Here is a 6,479-nt window from a genome sequence, read left to right as displayed (position 1 = left end):
ACATAATCCCCACTTCTCCCTCCTGGCACTTTCCATGTGGGAGATATAGCAGGATGTATATTGGTTTTGAGGACAACTCAATGGACAGTGTAGGGAGAAAAGGTCCTGGCTCCTTGAATGCCGTTTCTGGAGACACTGCGATCAATGTGGGAGATATGTCAAGATGTGTGTTTGTTTTGAGGACGGCTCTCTGGAGAGTCTTAGCAAAGAGGTCACACAGATAATCAGAGCAATTCTCAGAGACACTGAGAACAAGCTCCGCAATTCCCTCCTGGCACTTTCCCTGTAGGAGATACCGCAAGACGTTTCTGTATATTGGGCACAGCGCTCTGCACGGTGTTAGCAGAGACTTTCCCGGGACAGTGAAACCCTATGTCAGAGACACTGAGAAGAAGCCCCAATGTTCCCTCCAGGCACTTTCAGTGTGGGTGCTTTCTCCACGTGGTTCCTGGTTTCACTGCGGCTCTGAAGAGAATGTTAGCAAAGAGGTAACCGGGACAGTGAAAACAGTACTCAAAGACAGGGAGAGCAAGCTCTCTCTTGGCACTTTGGATGTGGGACATACAGCGAGATGTTTGCTGCTTTTGCGTTTGGCTGTTGGGAGATTTACAGCACAAAGATATCTAGTTGATTTGAAGCAGTTCCGAGAAAGTCTAAACATAATCCCCACTTCTCCCTCCTGGCACTTTCCATGTGGGAGATATAGCAGGATGTATATTGGTTTTGAGGACAACTCAATGGACAGTGTAGGGAGAAAAGGTCCTGGCTCCTTGAATGCCGTTTCTGGAGACACTGCGATCAATGTGGGAGATATGTCAAGATGTGTGTTTGTTTTGAGGACGGCTCTCTGGAGAGTCTTAGCAAAGAGGTCACACAGATAATCAGAGCAATTCTCAGAGACACTGAGAACAAACTCCGCAATGCCCTCCTGGCACTTTCCCTGTAGGAGATACCGCAAGACGTTTCTGTATATTGGGCACAGCGCTCTGCACGGTGTTAGCAGAGACTTTCCCGGGACAGTGAAACCCTATGTCAGAGACACTGAGAAGAAGCCCCAATGTTCCCTCCAGGCACTTTCAGTGTGGGTGCTTTCTCCACGTGGTTCCTGGTTTCACTGCGGCTCTGAAGAGAATGTTAGCAAAGAGGTAACCGGGACAGTGAAAACAGTACTCAAAGACAGGGAGAGCAAGCTCTCTCTTGGCACTTTGGATGTGGGACATACAGCGAGATGTTTGCTGCTTTTGCGTTTGGCTGTTGGGAGATTTACAGCACAAAGATATCTAGTTGATTTGAAGCAGTTCCGAGAAAGTCTAAACATAATCCCCACTTCTCCCTCCTGGCACTTTCCATGTGGGAGATATAGCAGGATGTATATTGGTTTTGAGGACAACTCAATGGACAGTGTAGGGAGAAAAGGTCCTGGCTCCTTGAATGCCGTTTCTGGAGACACTACGATCAATGTGGGAGATATGTCAAGATGTGTGTTTGTTTTGAGGACGGCTCTCTGGAGAGTCTTAGCAAAGAGGTCACACAGATAATCAGAGCAATTCTCAGAGACACTGAGAACAAACTCCGCAATTCCCTCCTGGCACTTTCCCTGTAGGAGATACCGCAAGACGTTTCTGTATATTGGGCACAGCGCTCTGCACGGTGTTAGCAGAGACTTTCCCGGGACAGTGAAACCCTATGTCAGAGACACTGAGAAGAAGCCCCAATGTTCCCTCCAGGCACTTTCAGTGTGGGTGCCTTCTCCACGTGGTTCCTGGTTTCACTGCAGCTCTGAAGAGAATGTTAGCAAAGAGGTAACCGGGACAGTGAAAACAGTACTCAAAGACAGGGAGAGCAAGCTCTCTCTTGGCACTTTGGATGTGGGACATACAGCGAGATGTTTGCTGCTTTTGCGTTTGGCTGTTGGGAGATTTACAGCACAAAGATATCTAGTTGATTTGAAGCAGTTCCGAGAAAGTCTAAACATAATCCCCACTTCTCCCTCCTGGCACTTTCCATGTGGGAGATATAGCAGGATGTATATTGGTTTTGAGGACAACTCAATGGACAGTGTAGGGAGAAAACCTCCTGGCTCCTTGAATGCCGTTTCTGGAGACACTGCGATCAATGTGGGAGATATGTCAAGATGTGTGTTTGTTTTGAGGACGGCTCTCTGGAGAGTCTTAGCAAAGAGGTCACACAGATAATCAGAGCAATTCTCAGAGACACTGAGAACAAGCTCCGCAATTCCCTCCTGGCACTTTCCCTGTAGGAGATACCGCAAGACGTTTCTGTATATTGGGCACAGAGCTCTGCACGGTGTTAGCAGAGACTTTCCCGGGACAGTGAAACCCTATGTCAGAGACACTGAGAAGAAGCCCCAATGTTCCCTCCAGGCACTTTCAGTGTGGGTGCTTTCTCCACGTGGTTCCTGGTTTCACTGCGGCTCTGAAGAGAATGTTAGCAAAGAGGTAACCGGGACAGTGAAAACAGTACTCAAAGACAGGGAGAGCAAGCTCTCTCTTGGCACTTTGGATGTGGGACATACAGCGAGATGTTTGCTGCTTTTGCGTTTGGCTGTTGGGAGATTTACAGCACAAAGATATCTAGTTGATTTGAAGCAGTTCCGAGAAAGTCTAAACATAATCCCCACTTCTCCCTCCTGGCACTTTCCATGTGGGAGATATAGCAGGAGGTATATTGGTTTTGAGGACAACTCAATGGACAGTGTAAGGAGAAAACCTCCTGGCTCCTTGAATGCCGTTTCTGGAGACACTGCGATCAATGTGGGAGATATGTCAAGATGTGTGTTTGTTTTGAGGACGGCTCTCTGGAGAGTCTTAGCAAAGAGGTCACACAGATAATCAGAGCAATTCTCAGAGACACTGAGAACAAGCTCCACAATTCCCTCCTGGCACTTTCCCTGTAGGAGATACCGCAAGACGTTTCTGTATATTGGGCACAGCGCTCTGCACGGTGTTAGCAGAGACTTTCCCGGGACAGTGAAACCCTATGTCAGAGACACTGAGAAGAAGCCCCAATGTTCCCTCCAGGCACTTTCAGTGTGGGTGCTTTCTCCACGTGGTTCCTGGTTTCACTGCAGCTCTGAAGAGAATGTTAGCAAAGAGGTAACCGGGACAGTGAAAACAGTACTCAAAGACAGGGAGAGCAAGCTCTCTCTTGGCACTTTGGATGTGGGACATACAGCGAGATGTTTGCTGCTTTTGCATTTGGCTGTTGGGAGATTTACAGCACAAAGATATCTAGTTGATTTGAAGCAGTTCCGAGAAAGTCTAAACATAATCCCCACTTCTCCCTCCTGGCACTTTCCATGTGGGAGATATAGCAGGATGTATATTGGTTTTGAGGACAACTCAATGGACAGTGTAGGGAGAAAACCTCCTGGCTCCTTGAATGCCGTTTCTGGAGACACTGCGATCAATGTGGGAGATATGTCAAGATGTGTGTTTGTTTTGAGGACGGCTCTCTGGAGAGTCTTAGCAAAGAGGTCACACAGATAATCAGAGCAATTCTCAGAGACACTGAGAACAAGCTCCGCAATGCCCTCCTGGCACTTTCCCTGTAGGAGATACCGCAAGACGTTTCTGTATATTGGGCACAGCGCTCTGCACGGTGTTAGCAGAGACTTTCCCGGGACAGTGAAACCCTATGTCAGAGACACTGAGAAGAAGCCCCAATGTTCCCTCCAGGCACTTTCAGTGTGGGTGCCTTCTCCACGTGGTTCCTGGTTTCACTGCAGCTCTGAAGAGAATGTTAGCAAAGAGGTAACCGGGACAGTGAAAACAGTACTCAAAGACAGGGAGAGCAAGCTCTCTCTTGGCACTTTGGATGTGGGACATACAGCGAGATGTTTGCTGCTTTTGCGTTTGGCTGTTGGGAGATTTACAGCACAAAGATATCTAGTTGATTTGAAGCAGTTCCGAGAAAGTCTAAACATAATCCCCACTTCTCCCTCCTGGCACTTTCCATGTGGGAGATATAGCAGGATGTATATTGGTTTTGAGGACAACTCAATGGACAGTGTAGGGAGAAAACCTCCTGGCTCCTTGAATGCCGTTTCTGGAGACACTGCGATCAATGTGGGAGATATGTCAAGATGTGTGTTTGTTTTGAGGACGGCTCTCTGGAGAGTCTTAGCAAAGAGGTCACACAGATAATCAGAGCAATTCTCAGAGACACTGAGAACAAGCTCCGCAATTCCCTCCTGGCACTTTCCCTGTAGGAGATACCGCAAGACGTTTCTGTATATTGGGCACAGCGCTCTGCAGCGTGTTAGCAGAGAGTTCCCCGAGACAGTGAAACCCTATGTCAGAGACACGGAGAAGAAGCCCCAATGTTCCCTCCAGGCACTTTCAGTGTGGGTGCTTTCTCCACGTGGTTCCTGGTTTCACTGCGGCTCTGAAGAGAATGTTAGCAAAGAGGTAACCGGGACAGTGAAAACAGTACTCAAAGACAGGGAGAGCAAGCTCTCTCTTGGCACTTTGGATGTGGGACATACAGCGAGATGTTTGCTGCTTTTGCGTTTGGCTGTTGGGAGATTTACAGCACAAAGATATCTAGTTGATTTGAAGCAGTTCCGAGAAAGTCTAAACATAATCCCCACTTCTCCCTCCTGGCACTTTCCATGTGGGAGATATAGCAGGATGTATATTGGTTTTGAGGACAACTCAATGGACAGTGTAGGGAGAAAAGGTCCTGGCTCCTTGAATGCCGTTTCTGGAGACACTGCGATCAATGTGGGAGATATGTCAAGATGTGTGTTTGTTTTGAGGACGGCTCTCTGGAGAGTCTTAGCAAAGAGGTCACACAGATAATCAGAGCAATTCTCAGAGACACTGAGAACAAACTCCGCAATTCCCTCCTGGCACTTTCCCTGTAGGAGATACCGCAAGACATTTCTGTATATTGGGCACAGCGCTCTGCACGGTGTTAGCAGAGACTTTCCCGGGACAGTGAAACCCTATGTCAGAGACACTGAGAAGAAGCCCCAATGTTCCCTCCAGGCACTTTCAGTGTGGGTGCCTTCTCCACGTGGTTCCTGGTTTCACTGCAGCTCTGAAGAGAATGTTAGCAAAGAGGTAACCGGGACAGTGAAAACAGTACTCAAAGACAGGGAGAGCAAGCTCTCTCTTGGCACTTTGGATGTGGGACATACAGCGAGATGTTTGCTGCTTTTGCGTTTGGCTGTTGGGAGATTTACAGCACAAAGATATCTAGTTGATTTGAAGCAGTTCCGAGAAAGTCTAAACATAATCCCCACTTCTCCCTCCTGGCACTTTCCATGTGGGAGATATAGCAGGATGTATATTGGTTTTGAGGACAACTCAATGGACAGTGTAGGGAGAAAACCTCCTGGCTCCTTGAATGCCGTTTCTGGAGACACTGCGATCAATGTGGGAGATATGTCAAGATGTGTGTTTGTTTTGAGGACGGCTCTCTGGAGAGTCTTAGCAAAGAGGTCACACAGATAATCAGAGCAATTCTCAGAGACACTGAGAACAAGCTCCGCAATGCCCTCCTGGCACTTTCCCTGTAGGAGATACCGCAAGACGTTTCTGTATATTGGGCACAGCACTCTGCACGGTGTTAGCAGAGACTTTCCCGGGACAGTGAAACTCTATGTCAGAGACACTGAGAAGAAGCCCCAATGTTCCCTCCAGGCACTTTCAGTGTGGGTGCCTTCTCCACGTGGTTCCTGGTTTCACTGCGGCTCTGAAGAGAATGTTAGCAAAGAGGTAACCGGGACAGTGAAAACAGTACTCAAAGACAGGGAGAGCAAGCTCTCTCTTGGCACTTTGGATGTGGGACATACAGCGAGATGTTTGCTGCTTTTGCGTTTGGCTGTTGGGAGATTTACAGCACAAAGATATCTAGTTGATTTGAAGCAGTTCCGAGAAAGTCTAAACATAATCCCCACTTCTCCCTCCTGGCACTTTCCATGTGGGAGATATAGCAGGATGTATATTGGTTTTGAGGACAACTCAATGGACAGTGTAGGGAGAAAACCTCCTGGCTCCTTGAATGCCGTTTCTGGAGACACTGCGATCAATGTGGGAGATATGTCAAGATGTGTGTTTGTTTTGAGGACGGCTCTCTGGAGAGTCTTAGCAAAGAGGTCACACAGATAATCAGAGCAATTCTCAGAGACACTGAGAACAAGCTCCGCAATGCCCTCCTGGCACTTTCCCTGTAGGAGATACCGCAAGACGTTTCTGTATATTGGGCACAGCGCTCTGCACGGTGTTAGCAGAGACTTTCCCGGGACAGTGAAACCCTATGTCAGAGACACTGAGAAGAAGCCCCAATGTTCCCTCCAGGCACTTTCAGTGTGGGTGCCTTCTCCACGTGGTTCCTGGTTTCACTGCAGCTCTGAAGAGAATGTTAGCAAAGAGGTAACCGGGACAGTGAAAACAGTACTCAAAGACAGGGAGAGCAAGCTCTCTCTTGGCACTTTGGATGTGGGACATACA

This window comes from Larus michahellis, unplaced genomic scaffold (genome assembly GCF_964199755.1).
Source record: "Larus michahellis unplaced genomic scaffold, bLarMic1.1 SCAFFOLD_38, whole genome shotgun sequence".
Classification (NCBI taxonomy): Eukaryota; Metazoa; Chordata; class Aves; order Charadriiformes; family Laridae; genus Larus; species Larus michahellis.
This window is presented reverse-complemented; position numbering follows the sequence as displayed.